Source organism: Myxocyprinus asiaticus, chromosome 12 (assembly GCF_019703515.2).
Source record: "Myxocyprinus asiaticus isolate MX2 ecotype Aquarium Trade chromosome 12, UBuf_Myxa_2, whole genome shotgun sequence".
Taxonomy (NCBI): Eukaryota; Metazoa; Chordata; class Actinopteri; order Cypriniformes; family Catostomidae; genus Myxocyprinus; species Myxocyprinus asiaticus.
The window spans coordinates 33759802-33779143 of NC_059355.1; the positions used below are offsets into that span (position 1 = coordinate 33759802).

The window sequence follows — 19342 nt, forward strand, 5'->3', positions numbered from 1 at the left end:
CTTTAGTTGACACTTGAAAATTAGATGATCATTTAATGGTGCAGCTGAGCCTGGTTTCTCATAAGTTTTTTCTCCATTAACAAACATTTTATGGAGTTTTGGGTTCCTTGCCACAGTCGCCTTTGGCTTGCTCTCTGGGGGCCTAAAGACAAATCATTATAAGGCATGATTTTCATCGTTTTTCACGTTGAACCTGCTCAATGAGGACTTTAAGACATTACAGCATAATTTTCTGCATTCTAATTTTGAAAAGCACTATACAAATAAAAATTACTTGACTTAATGACTTTTTTTTTATTTCCAGACCACATGTACTACTTTGAGGGGAAGGACTACTCTAAAGACCCCAGTGCAGAAGACGAGAAGACCTTTGAGCTGTTACTTCAGAAGCAATTAGCTGAGCTCGAGGATGCCAGGAAAGAGGGCCGCACACTCCATAACAAAGCCGGGATAAATTAATCATTTAAAGAGAGCTATAGTGTGAATGAAAGAGCTATAGTGTAAATGGGCCGATATTTGTTTTTTGCTTTTTTTATTTTTTATTATGAAGCGCTGTGACGTGCTCCTCGATCTTCCTCTGAAGCACATACTGTATTATATCAGCCTGGATCAAAACTGTGTACCTCTGACTCACACATTTTATTTGTGAATATTAATGTCATATTCTCTGTGCACTGGAAATACAGTTACAGTAATTCTGTCTTTTTGTGAGAAAATCCGATTGCCAATGCACACTTACAGTCCGTGGTTGCTGGACTACTGTGTGTGCTATTTTGTTTCCTTTTTATTAATATGTTTTAACAATCATGTGTGAACAAATTATTAAAAAGAAGCTACCTATTTTTTTTAAGTTGCTTATTATGTATTTTCTATTTTTATTCAGTTAAATGGATAGTTCACACAAAAATGAAAATGTGTGATGTACTAATCCTCATTTTGTTCCAAACATGTACAAATTACTTTCTAACATGGAACACAAAAGGAGATGTTAGGGAGAATGTTAGCCTCAGTCACTGTTCACTTTCATTGTATGGAAAAAAGATGCAATGAAAGTAAATGGTGACCGAGGCTAACATTTCACTAAAAATAGAAAGTCATACTGGTTTGGAACAACATGAGAGTAAATGGTATTAAATGAGGACAGAATTTTCATGTTCAGGTGAACTATCTTATTAACTTCCCATTAATTTGGCTTGGTGTGTTCTTTGTGTGTTTTTTTTGTTTGGTGTAGATGATTCTGGGACACTGGGGGAGAGGAAGACTGTTTGCTGCTCTTGAAATCAGATCAGATGAACCGAGGAAGCAGTATGACTTAGCTGGTGACATGAAAGGTGACCAACCTTCCCAGTTTGCGTAGATGAGTTTAATTCATGCTCTGACATTGAAAATACTGTATTTCACATTGAAGTATAATTCAGTTCAACCCACAATGCTTTCGTTTATGTTGCTTGTAAGCTGACTTTACGTAAAACTGTCAGTGTTGATTTATCACCCAAACTACTATGTGAAGTGTTTGCCATGTGAAAAAAAAAATAACCATGATTTTCTCACCAAGTGTAGTTGTCCTCATTACTGTAGCCAATTTGTTTCTTCTCTAATTGCTGAATGTATCTTTCAGTCAGTAAACTCCTGTCACAGCAAGTACAGATTTCTTGCTTAACATTTTTCAGTTAGCAACACAGGAAACATTTCATCTGTTTTTATCGTTGTCATGCACCATTTTAAATTATTGTTGCTATTAACCTCCTGAGACCCGAGCGTCCCTTTTTGATTTGTAACTTGTAGCACCTAATAAACTAAAAACTAAAAATTCTAGAGCAAAACGTTTTCCTAAAACATTATGTCCACATATGTGGACAGCGGGACTAAGTTGTGAAATTTTAAATAATTCCAAGCTATAGGAAGTTGGATTTTTTTCATCAAATTGTTTTTTGTTTCCAGGAGTGTTGGTTATTCATGTTTTTTAGATGTTACAGACATTACAGCTGATTTTCTATGAAGCTGAATAAATAGTTATTATTCAAAGTGATGGCCAGCATCATCCAATCACAGCCAACCATGTTAAATATAAAAAAACATTAGCATTATAAATTCTGAATCTATGTACTAATTACCATTGTCCCATGTCTGCCAAATTCTGTTGAGTGGTCCAGACATCATCTGCAGCCTGAAACTGAACTTTTGGTCAGATGTTAGGAGTGAATGGACTTGGCTGCATAGAAAGCTGTAGGATGTTCCCTTGCTCCCACCTTATTTAGTGAATTACTTAACCTCCAGTGAGCTGTCTGTCTCGCACCTTATTTTCATCCTAACTCCATATAAAGCCTCTGAAAGCAAAATTTTTCAGCTTTTGGATGAACCCATTGATTCTCAATGTAAAAAAAGCACAGTAAATATGTAGGGATGCATTTACAAATGTTAATGGATAAACCGTATTGTACAGTAATACCAAAATAAAATATAACAATTTATATTCAAATGAAGCTAAAAGACCCACAGATGTGTTAATGTTCAAAGTTATTCAAAATAACTAACATATTTTTTCAACTTTTGAGGGAATAAGGTGCCAGTTTCTACATATGTGGACATCATGTTTATCAGTGCGCTGACGAAAAATGAATGAATTTTTTAAAGCGTCATATCAAACGAAACTAGAGACACTACTCTTTACAACCAAGGTTTCAATGAAAAAACTTAGAGGTTTCTTACCAGAGGCACTTTTGTTGGTGCTGCGCCCGTAGAAGCACTTCACGGAATTCGAAGTCATGCCGTTGTCACGTGACTCGGTGCGCTAGAGGTTTAACCCATAGTGAAGAGTGCTGTTAACAGTATCCAGTGGGTTTAAATGAATTGAAATTATTTGTTGTGTATAGCAAAGCCAAAATACAATGTCCACGCATGTGGACGTGGGGTCACACGAGGTTAAAGGAGAGGACTTTTTGCCTTTAAAGAAGACATTTTGTGACATAAAGATTCATTCACTTAAGATGTTTTAAAAAGAGTCCTATAACAGCAACCTTATAATTTATTCATGCCACAACACATGCCAGTAACTCTCACAAGCCTTAATACTAATCAGCTACTGTACATATTAAACTTTTAAGTTTAAGGGTGGAGCAATATAAATTAATTCCAAGGGCTGCGTTTGTTATGGTTTAAAATGGCAGTATATCAGTACCTGTAGCCGCTTATCCAAAGAACACCTCTAGTAATCTATGATTGATATACAGTTTTGGCATCACAAAAACAGATTTGAGTGATGAAAAGGTAATCTTGTGTTTCAGATTTAGAGCTCGGGAATGTTTTGTCGTCAATCCTGTTGGACTATGTAAGTCTACAAGGCGTAAAGCTTTCTTTTTATATTGCTGCCAATGACTTTAACCAGTAATTAAGTTTACAAATGTATGCCTTCTGTTTCTATAGCTGGCACTCATAGTTGCCCAGCAGAGAGAAAAAGCCAAAAACTTGTCAGGCATTTGGCTCACTTTCTTGGAGGAGGGCCTCAAGAAGATCTTTAGAGATGCCAAACAAAAGAAGGGTACTCAACACTCATCTATGACACTGTTTAGAGTGCCTGGCTCACTATATTCTTCTAGATTTACTATTATTTTAAAAAGAATTTCATGGGGCCTGGGTAGCTCAGTGGTAAAGACGCTGGCTACCACCCCTGGAGTTCGCTAGTTCGAATCCCAGGGCGTGCTGAGTGACTCCAGCTGGGTCTCCTAAGCAACCAAATTGGCCCGGTTGCTAGGGAGGGTAGAGTCACACGGGGTAACCTCCTTGTGATCACTATAATGTGGTTCGCTCTCCGTGGGGTGCGTGGTGAGTTGTGCGTGGATGCCGCGGTGGACGGCGTGAAGCCTCCACACGCACTATATCTCCGCGGTAACGCGCTCAACAATCCACGTGATAAGATGCGTGGGTTAAGATGTCTCAGACGCGGAGGCAGCTGAAATTCATCCTCCACCACCACGAGGACTTAGAGCACGTTGGGAATTGGGCATTCCAAATTGGGAGAAAAATAAAATTATTTCATAACATGCAAATTATTTAAATTACTGTTTTGGTAATTTGGGATCAGCACATTGTTTGTGGTTGTGCAACTGCCACTAAATAATAAATCTTTGCTACCAATCTATAATGAATACTTCGTTCACTGCACACCCCTTTTAGTTTCATAGAGGCTTGTTTGTATTGTCTCCCAAGAGATGGAACCAATTCAAAACAGTTGTTATAACAGCCAAATACCCAGTTGCAGATTTATCAGATTTATCAAAACTCCCCTATTCGTGACTGAACATTGTCCTTATCTGAATTTTGTTTGATCTTTTATTGTATGTACAGTTGTGAGAAGCTTCTGTTTGGTGACTAATGCCTAGCTTAGCATGTGTTTTTTCCTTTCAGTTGCCTGACGTAGAATTTGTCTTGTCATGATTTGTGCACTGAATTGTAACATGCTTTGATAAGTAAGCATCTGCCATCATATAACGGGGATATTTTAATTGTTGGCCTGAGAGTCCCCCAGCCACTGGGGGTTGCGTCAGGAAGGGCATCCGGCGTAAAACCTGTGCCAAGTCAATTATGTGGATCACATATGGTCTGCTGTGGCAAAACCTAACGGGAGCAGTTGAAAGAAGAAGATTTAAATTGTTGGCCTTACTTTGATAGTAAACCTTTTCTATGTCAACAAGTGTCCATCTGCCATGGATTGGTCACTCCACTAAAGGCTTCAACTGGTACAGTACTGAGAGACTCATTTGCAAGCACCTTGCCTCCAGAGGCATCTCCACATTTGTGTATCCTACCCCAGAAGAGTTGATAAGATCATTGTAAGATGGGGCTGATGGCAATAATTTGTTATTAGACATATGAATTACAGCCATTAAGTATCTCTGTGTCATAAAACCTTGGTAAGACAGCAGGGTAATTACAAATGTATATAATTTATGATAGATATATAATGGATATAATAAATGGAATAGAATTTTACATTAGGCAAGATACTTGGCATAGAATATCTGTACTCATTAAAGTACTATATTATATTGTAATTATCTTTGGACATTCCAACCAAAGGCATGAAAATATAGGATTTGGAAGTAGCTTCTTTGGTCATCCTTGACTTGAATTTCAGCCATTATTATAGGCGAGCCACTTCTACTGCTTCCACCACACATACAACTGCACCATCTACCTTACACTCAGCCTGTGACCCATCAGCATCCTCATCACCTGGGTCCCCACACTCCTCAAGTCCCCAAGGTAATGGTGAAGACCCAACACCAAAGTCACCAAAGTGCTCCACAGAGTCACAAGAATGTCAAAGTTCACCAGGGTTGGCTGACTTCATGAGAGGCGTTCATGTCTTCTTCTACAGTATGGCTGCTACAGAGAAAAAGAAGCTCGCCCGCTACCTCATCACATATCCTTTCATGTATGTTCAGAACGGAGAGTGTAAGATCAATTTACATTCTTTCCTTTTACCCATTTGGGTCAATGGCAAATAATGATTCCCAAGATGATAAAAAGGAGAAATATTCCACAAACCTAGTTTAAAATGAATGTGAAAGTTCTTAGAAATGTAGTCTTTGTATGCATGCTGGGTTCATACAATTTTTATAACGTTTACAACATTTTCAACCAAAAAGTTCATTTACAGACTCCAAAAATAACAAGTGGTGTAACTAGGGATGTTCCGAATACCATTTTTTGGAGACTGAGTACAAGTACCATTACTTCCTTTTTGGTACGTGCCGATACAGATACCTGTTTTTATTTTTTATGTTGCAGTTTTCAAATACAATACTGAGACTGATTATTTGAGAACAGCGTATTTATTATGTTTTAGCAATTGTTACTCAAAAGACATCCTCAATGAACCTTCCTTGGAAATCAGATGCCTAAAGTTGGCCTTACAATATGCAACCAAACTTAAAACAAATAAAGAAAACCCAGCTTATTCAGCAGTTTTCCCACTTCAGCATTCAACAATATATGAAAAAAAACCCAAGTTTCATTCGTCCTACATATAAAAACCCGTCTGGAGAATCTGAAAGTGGATCTAAACAGTGTGGAACAGACACATTTCTGCAAAATTCCTCCATGGGATCTCAAAAAGCCTAAAATTCATCTGGATTTAACAAGGAACCAAAAATACAAAACGCATCCGAATGACTTCCATCAACAATTTCTGGACATAAGGGCAGTATACCCACAACATATTCCAATATACACAGATGGATATAAATCTGGAAATAAAGTGGCAGCAGCTTTTGCAACAAACCAACTGTGTCAGGGTATCCGCATCCCTGACCAAAGTTCAGTTTTCACTGCAGAGGCAAACGCTCTACTACTGGCACTGAAGTTTATTGAGACTGCTCCACAATTTTTTTTTTTAATAATAACTGATTCAAAATCATGTCTTGAAGCATTGGAAGCTACTAAAACTGATCACCCAACAATCGTGAAGATTTTAATCAAACTGTCATCTCTTGAAGCAAAGAGTTTTAATATTATTTTCTGCTGGGTACCTGGACACTCAGGAATCTCCGGTAATGAACAAGCAGACAGAGCTGCCAGAGAAGCACTATCTACTGAACCAGTAAAATGCTCTATACCTTTCACAGATCTGAAACTAACTGCAGTCGGAGTGGGATCAATGTTTAAACAACAAATTACGAGAAATAAATCTTGTTGTTGGAACAAGATATGTGTTCCCTTTTAATAATCATTTATACACAATGCCGGATAGGACATACAAGACTCACACACCAATTTTTACTATCGGGAGAAAATTCACCAAAGTGCTCATCTTGTCAGAACCCACTATCCATTAAACATATTTTACTGAACTGTTATACCTCTACACATCTGAGGAACCTGCATTATTCAGTTGATTCTTTTGAAAAGGTTTTTAATCAAGTGAATCCAAATTTAGTTTTAAGGTTTTTAGGAAAAATGAGCCTTAAACACCTCATTTAACTTATTTAACTATTTTAAATAACTAAACCTGGTTCCCGCCATGAATATAGCCATAGAAGCTGGTATGGCGTAAAAAATGAAACAAACAAACAAACAAACAAACAAAAGACATCATCAAAAAAGTTATTTTTAGCTGCCATGAAATTATAAAAAAAAAATCCTGTTTTATTTTTTTCCCCCAAATTCTTATTTTTTTTTTTTTTTTACAAATTCAGTTCTGTTTTCTGTTTTTGAAGTTCTGTATTCAACAGTTTAATTTAATTTTTACCATGAAAAGGGTGTCTAAATAAATAAATGCATGAAAACTTAAATCAAATGAAAGTAGAACAGTTAACTTTTGTGTAACCATCAAGTATAAAGTTCTGAAATACTTTCCTTAGTTGAATACTTGTGGCTGTACTACAACTTAAAGGGTTAGTTAATCCAAAAATGAAAATTCTCTCATTGGATACTCACCCTCATGATATCCCAGGTGTGTATGACTTACTTTCTTCACCAGAACACATTTGAAGAAAAAAAGAAAAATAGCTTAGTAGGTACTTAAAATGTAAGTGGATGGTGATCAGACTTTTGAAGCGCCAAAAAGAACAGACAGTCAGTATAAACGTCATCCATACGTCTCCAGCAGTTAAATTAATGTCTTCTAAAGCGGCACGATAATTTTTGGTGTGAAAAAGATCAATGTTTAAGTATTTTTTCATTCTAAATCATCGCTTCCGGTCAGCAGCGGTATGCGCGTGTGATGTAGTCGCGTTGGCACGTGAGACACGGGAGAACTGATGCATGTGCGACACACCTGGAAGAGCAGTGCTATTTACAACTGAGTGGGAGGAACGCTGTACAGAAGCTGTTTTGGTTTAGATCTGTATTTATTTGTTTCTTTACTCACAATGGTGCGTTTTGTTAGATTTCGTGCGTAACAAGGCAACGCGAATAGTGACGGGGGACCACGTGAACTCAGCGCTCTAGTGAAGCTTACCGGAAGTGATTGTTTATAGTTAAAGGATTAGTTCACCCAAAAAAGAAAATTCAGTCATTGATTACTCACCCCTGTGTTGTTATAACCCCATATGACTTTCTTCATTTTTCTCAACACAAAAGGAGAAATTGTGAAAAAATTTGTGTTCAGTGATGTCATACAGTGGCAGTTTATGGTGACCACCTCTTCAAGCTTCATAAGTCTAATAAATTATTCCATGAGACTCATGATTGTTACGAAAGCATACGATGAGCTTTGGTGAGAAATAAACCCAAATCTAATGTATTATTTAGTGAAATTTTTGACCAACCATTACTCTTCTCTGCACGTTCATGAGACTGCATGGGAGCTGCAGTTCACGCGGTTGTTACATTACTGAGCACTAAAAAAATCACAATTTCTCCCTTTGGGTTAAGAAAAAGAAAGAATGGGGTTATAACAACATAGGGGTGAGTAAACAATGACTGAATTTTCATTTTGGGGTGAACTATCCCTTTAAAAAGTACTTGAATATTGATCTTTTTTCGCACCAAAGAAATTGTCGCTTTATAAGACATTAATTTAACCACTGGAGTCGTATGGATGACATTTATGCTGACTGTCTGTGATTTTTGGAGCTTCAAAAGTCAGATCACCATCCACTTGCATTTTAAGGACCTGCTGAGCTAAGAGGTTTTTCTGTTTTTTTTTTTTTTTTTTTCTAATGTGTTCTGGAGAAGAAAAAGTCATACACACCTGAGATGTCATGAGGGTGAGTAAATGAGAGAATTTTCATTTTGGGGTGAACTATCTCTAATTAAATCGCATCTTCATTTTTTGTAACTATCATTAATTTTGGAATCATGAATATCATTTCAATATTCAATATCGTTTTCAATGGTCAAAATATCTTTTATTATATAATTATTTTTCAAAAAACTTAATTACCTTGATGTAAAGCTCTATAGGAGTCCTCTGTGATATTGTTTCTTGTTTTATAGTTTTCTTGTCACATTTGCAACAAAATGACTTGAATGTGAATAATATACTTTTTATGTTGTATCTTTAGGTTAGTATCAGCAACATTCTATGAATTATTTTGAATCTTTTTCTTTTAGGAACTGCAAGATTTATTGCTTCAGTAACCTCGGGCCATCCTAGTTCAGAAAAAGTGCCTGGAGTCTTGCTTTGCTAACCAAAGGAAAGTCAGTGTCTCTAGATATGTAATTAGGTTACCTTGGAAAAAGCTCCTTCTGCATGCTCGGAAATGTTTGCCTCTGGTTAATTCAGGTTTACCCTCCCTGTTTTTTTTCGCTGTATATCCAGTTACACCTAAACTCAGTTCAGCAGTTCTGTGATATTATGGATTAAATAATGAAGCATTTCTTAAATATTTAAATAAAGATAAAACAATAGTGGTGATTATAAATTAAGTGGTTGTGAGTGCACATACAATTTAAAGATTATTTATCATTTCCTTAATGTCTCATAATGATGACCTGTGCTAGGGTTTAAAAGCAGCAGCACTTTAATTGTCACTTCACTGAACCATTTTCTGTCATGATAATAAATCATCAATCAAACTGAGATGACTGAAGCATTATGTTATTTACTTGTTTTGTTTTCATTTCATTTGTATTGTACACTAATTATATAGTCCTGGAGTAAATTCAGTGCCCCATGTTTTTATTTGAACCTTCAGGCCCCTTGGTTAGGGTTGTGCAAAGGTATCCTAGCTAGGAAAGCCGAAGGAACTGTTTGACATTATTGTAAAGCCTCTAATTGTTGAACTTTTTTTTTTGTTTGTTTTTTGTTTTTAAGTTGTATACCTGACTGTCATAACTTAGATTATAATGTGGTAAACTTCAGAGTGTTCTGGGTTCAATACAAGTTAAGCTCAATAAACAGCATTTGTTGCATAATGTTGATTACCCCAAAAATTGGTTTAGACACGTCTCTCCTTTTCTTGGAAAAACAAAAACTGGGTTACAGTGAGGCACTTACAGAGGAAGTGAATGGGGCCAATCCGTAAACGTTAAAATACTCACTGTTTCAAACGTTTAGCCACAGGATGTAAACAATATGCGTGTGAGCATCTTAGTTTGATAAAATCGCTTAATAACCTTTTCTGTGTAAAGTTACAGCCAGTTTCACTACTGGATATTGGATACTATTTGATTGTACTGTTTAATTATTCCTGCAAAAACAATGATTTAAACAAACTTCTTTGCAGCTTCAATAATTCATGAGTTTTAACAGTAGAATTAATGTAAGTGCTTTAAAATGATAAGCTACACATTTCTGCCTTGAAACCAACCGAAAATTGTCCAGTGCCTTACTGTACCCCCCCCCCCCCCCACACACACACACACACACACACACACAGTAGCCTACTGTTCACACCAAAATAAAATAGATTTTTTTTTTTTTTTTTTTTTTACAATATTAATTATTCCTGATATATTTTTAACACTATTGTTCCAATCTCGCACTTTTACTCCTAAAACACAGTCATTCCTCGAGTGATTTACAAACTATGTGAAACGGTTCATCCGAATAATTTAAAAGAATCTGTTCAAAAATACGATTCGTTCGCGATTCGGACATCAGGCTGATAAACAAGTGCATCTCAAGGATGTTTCTGGGAAGTACCTGTAGGCGGAGTGTATGTGGTGAATACCAAGGTGTTGAGAAACTCTTAAGCAGCAGTATGTGCTTCAATTGCTATTCTGCCACTGCATGATAACCAGGAGCACCTCCTGCTCCCTATCAACATTCAGCGCTTCTGTACATTGATATTAGTGATCGACTGGGATTGGTATGTACGTGTTTCAAAATGCTTGTGCAAAAATGTATGTTATATGAGTTATGTCAGCGAACAAGCTGTCATCGACCGTCACTGTCTTGTGTTTTAAGTATCTAAATTGTTGAATATATTTGATTTTAAGAGCCAATACTCACAAGAGTCAAGTCGTTGCTCTGTGATGGTTTGAGAAGGTACATGAGAGTAGTGTTTTAGTAGTACTGTGGCATTTGTTGTCTTTATTTAGACCATTTTTTATTTTATTTTTATTTTGGGAAGTGTCACGTTACCTGTATAGTACGCCAATAGTATAAATGTGCCGCTGCGAAAATGTGAGAACATTTTTAAGTTTCTCTAATTAGTGCAATGTTTACCTGAGTAATGTTTGTCATGAAGCCCTGCGGCCTACTGCTTGTGAGCCGTGAAGAATTTAGGTGATTTCAAATTATATTTAAATTAAATTCTAAGTCGTATCAATTTCAATATGAAGTCATATACGTTCAAAATGTATTAAGAGGAGTAGGACATAACTGAAATGTTTAGGTACATTTGACAAAATGTTTTGTTTAGGACATTTGACAGACAAAAAAAACTAAAAAAAAAAAAAAAACTTGAACCCTTAACATCCGGTCTCTTTTTGTGCATGAGCTTGAAAACGATATACCCAAAGTAAAACTCTTCCAGTTCTTGAACCCTTTGGTCTACAAATACAGACTTGGGCTCGTTTGAAAGTAGACACTTAGACATTTGTTATTCAAGAGTAAAAATGTATCATTGTAGTATAAAAAAATTAGTTAGATCTATTTGAATAGTGACCGCAAATATTATTTATAGAATACTTTTTTGTTTAAAGACTATGTGCAGTGCCCCAAAAACACAGCTGATACAAAGCCACATGTCTGATGAAGGTCTGACACAATGTTTAATTCCATATGACCAAAACTCTTTGTTCTATAATGATTTATGTAAGTGTACTTCCAAAAAACAAAAAAAGGCCACTTGGAGGCGCCAATAGACCACTTGTAGTAACTACGTAAACCAAATGATGAAAGTGGTTCAAAACACACAATTTGTTTATATTTCAATGTACAAAATACCACACAAACCAAATTATACATGAAGATATCATTTTTTTATTATTTGGGAATATATTATAATGCATTCCATATTTATGCATTTTATAAACAATGTGAAAAGAACATTACAATTTGAAATGTTGCAATGGAAATAAACTTTTACTAACAATAAAGAGGCTTCTGTAAATTTTTTCCCTATACAAATGTAAATTGACTTCAACAAAAGTGACAGGAAGTTTTCTCTCCCCCCTTTTAAAAATTGAAGAGATGCTGTTCATTTTTATGATTTTACCATAACAGTAGTAACAATGTGGTTAATATTATGGCATTTATGGTTACCGTTGTAAGGGTATGAATTACAGGATCCATATTTTCTCAATGACATGGTGATTTATTGCAAAAGTGCTGCCATTTATTATTTGTATTATTATTTGTAGGTTTGACATGGCTCATCTGAGTTACTTGTTTAGAACTTTTGACAAAAATCTTTAAATGGAGTCAGCTTAGCCAGTGTCCTCTTGAGAAGAGTTAGAAATGAAAATTTGCATAGTTTATAAAGAAGTGATGTAGTTAATCCTTAATGAATGCTGCACTTCTATTTTGAGCTTTTTGAGTTTTATATTCTGGTTATGAAAGTCAGTCCATGTGCTCTCTCCCTTACTTGCTTTTGAGATTGATAGCATTACTTAATTGTGACTTCCCATAATGTGTCATTATTGTTTCCACTGCAGTACTGCGGTTTTTCCGCTGTGAACTGCACTGATATTTCATACAGTAAGTAAACAGATTGTGAGAGATAAAGAAAATCCCCTTAGCACCATTGTGGGTTCCTGAGTTTCAGTAGTTGAGGACGTTATGCTGAATACATTGAAGTCTATGAAGTGACGCCACTTTACACCGTGTTTTTCCATATACATTTTTGGTTCACATATAATGTCTTTGAGAGTGCAAAGCAACAATAAATATTTAAACTGTCCAAATTTGTGAAGAGATATTGAATGACTCAGAATTTATTTTAATTAAATATTACCTTATCGTTTCCAAGTATCAGAGACCCCAGTTATTAAACTAAATTAAATTTGCCAAGAACACGCTAAGAACTAAACATAAACATGTCCTTTTACGTTCTACTATCAAAGCAACTGCCCTTTTTTTCTCTCTCTCTCTTCCAAATACGTGTTTTCAATGTTTAATGTGTTGAAAAAACATTATTGAAACTCAAAATTATTATTATTAGGCTATTATTGTCCTTTTCTGATAAAAATCATGCTCAGCTGTTTAAATCTGTAGGAAAATGATACCGTAGATATGTGTTGTGTTTATATTTCTTAAACATTCTACTGAAGTCAGTTGATTTGTAGTCATGCAAGTTTTATTGAAGGATAACGTTATTGAAACTTACTATTATTTAGTCTATTGTTGTCTTTTCGGATGAAAAATAATGTTCAAGCTGAAGGAAAACTATAGATCTGCTTTGTTCTTTTAATGCTTAAACACTATAAATTCTCTTGGTAGATTTCGGTTGTGAACAATTCAAAATGATTAATTGACTCACTCATAGCACATAAGACGCTCATTTGTCGCCACCTAGTGACATCTCCAGAAGTGGTCACTGAACTAATCAGTTAATAAAATTGAACAAATTTGTGATATGGAAGCAAGCCACAACAAAATACCCTCTATTTTTGCAGCTAATTTTGCACAATCGTGCAGTTAATTTGATTTACTTGAATAATTAAAATAGCTCGAATTGGTGCTTTTTAGCTAATTCTTAAAAAAATATCCCCAGGCTTGGAGGGGGGTCACATGACGCCATGCGAGAAGCAGATGTGTGAGCCACGAGGTCTGCGCACTTTGCTAGGTTATTTTTAATTATTTGCGTATTATAATCCGGTGAGATTCGATACACCCAGTTACATATTTGCTCTTTGAGGTAAACATGGCAAAATAGTCAAAATCCTCAGACTCTGGAGACAATAAAAGACACTTACGTGCTCAAGCTGAGGCCTCTGACGGGCCTGCAGACCGGGGACTCGATTTGGAAGGCGTGATGGGATGAAATCCAGCGTCAACTGTCCAACATCTCAGTGATGCTGATGAAGGTTGTTGCTGACTTGAAGGATCTCGCTGTAATACGTCGATCGATTACGACGATAGAAACAAAATTCTCTGAGATGGTCACGAGTGGCAGAAGTTGAGAAAAGGATCGATTATTTGGAGTCATCAGAAAGGGAATTATCCGCTAATCCGCCTGCGTCCAAAACAGACGTGGAACACATTTTGGAAAAATTGGAAGATTTCGAAAATAGGAACCAAAGGAATAATATACGGATTGTTGGAATTTCTGTGCATGAAGAGGGCAGCAATATGGTGAAATTCCTGGACGAGCTCTTCCCGAATCTGCTCGACATAACAGGCCATAAACAGGAAATCGAGCGAGCTCACAGAGTCCCAGCTCGCAGATCTGCTGAGGGAGACAGGCCCCGATCAATTCTGGCCAAATTTCTGAGATCATCCGATAAAGATCTCGTGTTGCGCCAGGCGAGGAGCAAAGGAAAACTTTCTTGGAAGAATCACAATATTTTCTTGTTTCCGGACTTTGCGAATTCAACGAGAGAAACATGATCGGTTCAAGAAATGTAAGAAACTCTTACATCAACGGAAGATCTCTTTTGCACTGATGTTTCCGGCCAAACTGAGAATAGACACCAAGGATGGTCGCAAAGTATTTTTATGCCCCAGGCAGGCACTGGCCTTCATAGAATCTATGGGTGAGTAATCCACTGGGCGTTTCTTATGTGAGTGGACTGACTCGCTGTACATAACTCGACTGTCTAAGGAAGCTGGGCACCATTTTTGTTTCTTTTTGCGTTGGCTCCGCCTAGCAGATGGAGTTTGTTTTGTGGTATGACACTCCAAGAAACTTTTGCATTGACGGAAGATCGCTTTTACACTGAAGTTAGATTGAGAATTGACACTGGATGACCGCAAAATATCTACATGCTCACAAAGAGGATTTTATCACATCTTTTATAAAGTTGATGGACTGAGTAAGTCATGGTGTGTTTTTTTTTTTTTACGCGGCCTCAGTGAATTTGACTCGCTCAATACACACTTGATCATCTGAGGAATCGGGATGCCTATTTTGTTTCTTTTTGTGCTGGTTCCACCTAGCGTCTGGAGTTTTGTAGAATAACACTGCTTTGGGACAGTTGTGGATGAATCTGTTCGTTCTTTGTGCTTATGCCTCCTGTTGGCTGGAGTTTGTTTTGTGGAGTATTTTTAAGGGACATTAGAATGATTACGTCATCTGCTGAACTCATAACAGCCGGCTCACTGATCACTTGGTTGTGTGTCCGAGGAAACTGAATGGCTTTATATCAGCTGGAAGTTGTTTTGTGGAGGAACACACCTTCAAGACAGTTCTGTGAATGAGTCTACATGTTCTTTGTGTTTATTCTGCCTGTTGGCTGGGGTCTGTTTTACAAAGTATTTTCTGTTATGTAATTTTGCCTCACAAAATTTGTGCAGAAGCACCGGACTTTAATCCGAAGGCAAAGTTGTCGCGGGGGCTCTCGTATGCGTACGTGGACTGTTTGAGTTTAGAGGGATTGAAGCCAGTTGGCGCTGTCGTGCGCGGGGTTAATGCACACGTTTTTCTTTTTTCTGTTTGTTTTGTTCGGGGGGAAGTTCGGGGTTTGATTGTTGCACTAATGGGGAATGTGATCTGTATAATCTTGTTTTTGACAAAAAATTTTTTATTTTATTATATCAATATGTCAAATGTTAATACGCGTAGGTTATCTCTCTCCACATGGAATGTGAATGGGTTGGGGCACCCCATAAAAAGAAGGAAGGTTATTTCTTTTCTTAAGTGTAAGAAATATGATATAGTGTTTCTTCAAGAAACGCATCTTTCCCCGCAGGAAGCTGAAAAATTTGGGAAGATATGGGGTGGACATGTTTTCTTTAGTGCTGGCTCAAATAAGAGCAGGGGAGTCATTATACTGATAAATAAACATCTACAATTCAAATGTCTTGGAGTAAAGATAAATTAGGAAGAGTTATTATTGTTTTAGTAGAAATTCAGGGGCAAAGGTTGATTTTGGCCAATATTTATGCACCTAATGCTGATGATCAGGGCTTTTTTTATAGATCTTGAAGGGAGGTTGCAAGCCTCTGGCAGCCCTCATGATATAATATTGGGAGGAGACTTTAATCTTTTGATGGACTCAGTCCTTGATCATAGTGAAGCAAAAGTGTGTAAGCCCCCAGAGCAACATTGACGCTTCTCAGGATATGTAAAAACCTTGATCTTGCAGATATCTGATGACTTTTGAACCCATCTGGTAGGGACTATACATTTTTTTTTTTTCAGTTCATAAGATTTATTCTAGAATATATATATATTTTTTATTTTTATATATATATCTAAGTCCCTCATTTCATCTGTTGTGGATTGCTCAATTGGAAACATCTTAGTCTCAGACCATGACCTGGTGAGTTTTGAGATGTTGCCACATACGGAGAAAAATAAATCATATAGTTGGCACTTTAATGTATCCCTTTTGCAAAATCCTGATTTCCAACAGATGTTAAAGACTGAAATCAAAGTTAAGGTGGTTCTTAGGGGTCGGATCAGATACAGTATGCCTCATTCACCAAAAAATCCAAAGCACGTGAACTCGTGGAGTTGGAAGGGAATATTAAAAGTGCAGAGGCAGAGCTGAAGCGCCGAATGTTGTCTATGGCCTCAGAGAATCGACCTGATTGAAATACAGATATAATACTATACTTGTCACGGAAAGTGGAGTTTTGGTTATTCAGGGAAAGACAGTCATACTTTGAGTCGGGGGACAAACCTGGGAAGCTTTTGTCTAGATATATAAAGCAGAGAGAGTCTTTTTTTTCTACCATTCCCTAAGAGAAATCTACTGGTGGTGAAATATTTACCTCAGCCATTGATATTAATAATGCTTTTAAAGAATTATATCTTGATCTCTGTAGTTCCATGTCTTTGTCTACTGATGAAGATATTAGAAACTTTGTGGAACCATTAGAACTCCCTGAGATAACCTTGGAGGAGCTTGACGAGGTAATTAAGGCCTTGCCTACAGGCAAGGCTCCAGGGCCAGACGGTTTTGCCGCTGAATTGTTTTAGATCTTATGCTACAGAATTGGCTCCACTTTTGTTAGAAGTTTATACAGAATCATTAAAGAATGGAAAGCTTCCTCCAACCATGGCACAAGCTCGGATCAGTCTGATTCTTAAAAAGTACAAAAGATCCAAGCGAGTGTAAGAGTTACCGTCTAATTTACGTGATCAAGCTAGATGTAAAAATATTGTCAAATTCGGGCTAACCGATTAAGTTATGACTTATAGTTATCTCTTATAGATCAGGTGGGGTTTATTCGGGGCCGTAGCTCTTTTTCATCAATATCATGTGGTCAGTGGCGAATGATCAGACTCCGGTCACTGCCATCTCACTTGACGCCGAAAAGGCGTTTGATATGGTAGAATGGGATAATCTTTTTAAGATTTTGGAAATATATGGGTTCGTGAGTACATTTATTGGTTGGATTAAGTTACTTTATAGACACCCGGTAGCGGCGGTACAAACAAATGGACTAATTTCAGACTATTTTACTTTGAATAGGGGCATTCAGCAGGGTTGCCCTCTTTCCCCATTATTGTTCTGTCTTGCCCTGGAACCATTAACAGCCAAGATAAGAAAGGAGGATGATTTTCCAGGGGTGGTGGCGGGAGGTATGGCGCATAAACTTTTGCTTTGCGCAGATTATATTTTATTATTAATCTCCGACCCCACTAGATCTATGCCTTGCCTCCACAGAATTATTAAATCCTTTTCTAAGTTTTCAGGATATAGAGTCAATTGGTCTAAATCCGAAGCTTTGGCTCTGACAGCGTACTGCCCAGTAACGGCTTTCCAACCAGGCGCTTTCCAGTGGCCCAAACAGGGCATTAAGTATTTGGGCATTTTATTTCGAGCAAAATTGTGTGATTTAGTTAATTTTGACCCCTTAATAAAACAGTTTTCGAGCAATGTGGACAGGTGGGCTTCATTACATTTATCTATGATTGGGAAAGTTAATGTTATTAAAATGAATTGTATTCCAAAATTAAATTACTTGCTGCAGTCTCTCCCTGTAGATGTCCCCTTTTCTAACTTTAAGCAATTTGATAGCATAGCAAAGTCCTTCATTTGGAACGGTAAGCGTATCAAATTACATTTCAATAAGTTACATAGGTCGATCAACAAAGGTGGGCTAGGCCTACCCAAGATTTTATTTTATGATTATGCATACAGTGCATACAGTCTCAGACATTTGGCTCATTGGTCGCTTCCACCTGAGAGAGCCCCTCCCTGGTTCTGTATAGAACAGGAAGTTCTTGCCCCTATTTCGCCATTACAGAGCCTTTCTATCAAATTAATCTGAGAGGTTAAGTTACATCCCATTATCTCACATTTGCACTCGGTTTGGACAAAAGTGTCCAGACTGTTTAATTCGGAATTTTTTTTAAATGTTGCCTCGAGCATATGGCTGAACCCCAAATAATGCATCAACAAGTCCCCTTTTTGCTGGTCAGAGTGGATTGCGAGGGGGGGTTACTATACTCGGTGACTTTTATGAGATTGGAGTGTTGAGATCCTTTCAAAATTTGGTTCAACTTTTTGGGATTCTTAGATCTCAGTTCTATAAGTATTTACAGCTGCGTCACCTGCTCTGTACTGTTTTTGGGAGTGGTTTACACCCCCCTAAAGTGGCATATACTCTGGGAGTGGTGATTACTGCTTTTGGGAAAAGGTCATGAAACATCTGTGTATTACTCCCTGCTAATTTAGAGTCTGGGGGACGGAACTTCAGCTTCTCTTAAGAAATTATGGCAGAAAGATCAAAATTTGGTACTGGAGGAGGGAGTGTGGGCTGGGATTCTAAAAAACATCAAATCTGCATCTAGAAATGCAAGGGTTCGCCTTATGCAATTTAAGATTTTACATAGTCTATTGGAGATTGCATAGGCTTGGTCTTAAAGACACATCCACCTGCTGGCGATGCCAATCAGAAGATGGAGACACAACCCATGTTTTTGAGGATGTGTTAAGATGCAAGAATTTTGGTTGAGGATTCAGAGTTTTATGTGCAAGGTTTTGGCCTCTCAAATTTCATTTTGAGTGAGGGTTAAATATTGATTCTGTGCATATATATATGTTCTGCTGTTCATATTTAATAGATGAATCAATAAAAATTTTAATTGCAAAAACAAAAAAAAGTATATCCCCGGACATTTTTTTTGTGGACCAGTGATTCTCTCAACTTTTTTGCCCTTTATGGGTTTGCATTCCTTAATTTGCTGTGGCATTGCAAGAATTAATTTGCAAGAACAAATCTACAAATTGGAAAAGAAGCAAATCTGTTGTTTTTTCATTACCCATTCAGCAATCTTGCCACCTGTGACCTCATTATACAGCATACCTACGTGACTTAATAGTGGTGTGCCAG

General features: G+C 37.0%; 1 protein-coding gene across 11 annotated transcripts in view; it reads left to right on the plus strand.

The window, feature by feature from the left end:
* The window catches only part of LOC127448733 (E3 ubiquitin ligase TRAF3IP2-like), a 49604-nt gene that overhangs the window by 7172 nt on the left and 23090 nt on the right, over positions 1-19342 (plus strand). For 7 of the 11 annotated variants that reach the window (XM_051711508.1, XM_051711506.1, XM_051711504.1 and 4 more), the window contains 6 exons: positions 305-1331; positions 3285-3328; positions 3424-3538; positions 4692-4796; positions 5135-5454; positions 9058-10757. The gene's annotated coding sequence lies outside the window, so the exon portion shown is untranslated. Of the gene's footprint in view, positions 1-304; positions 1332-3284; positions 3329-3423; positions 3539-4691; positions 4797-5134; positions 5455-8657; positions 10758-19342 lie in introns of those variants that run through there. The other 4 variants (XM_051711509.1, XM_051711510.1, XM_051711512.1 and 1 more) reach the window with 4 other exon arrangements.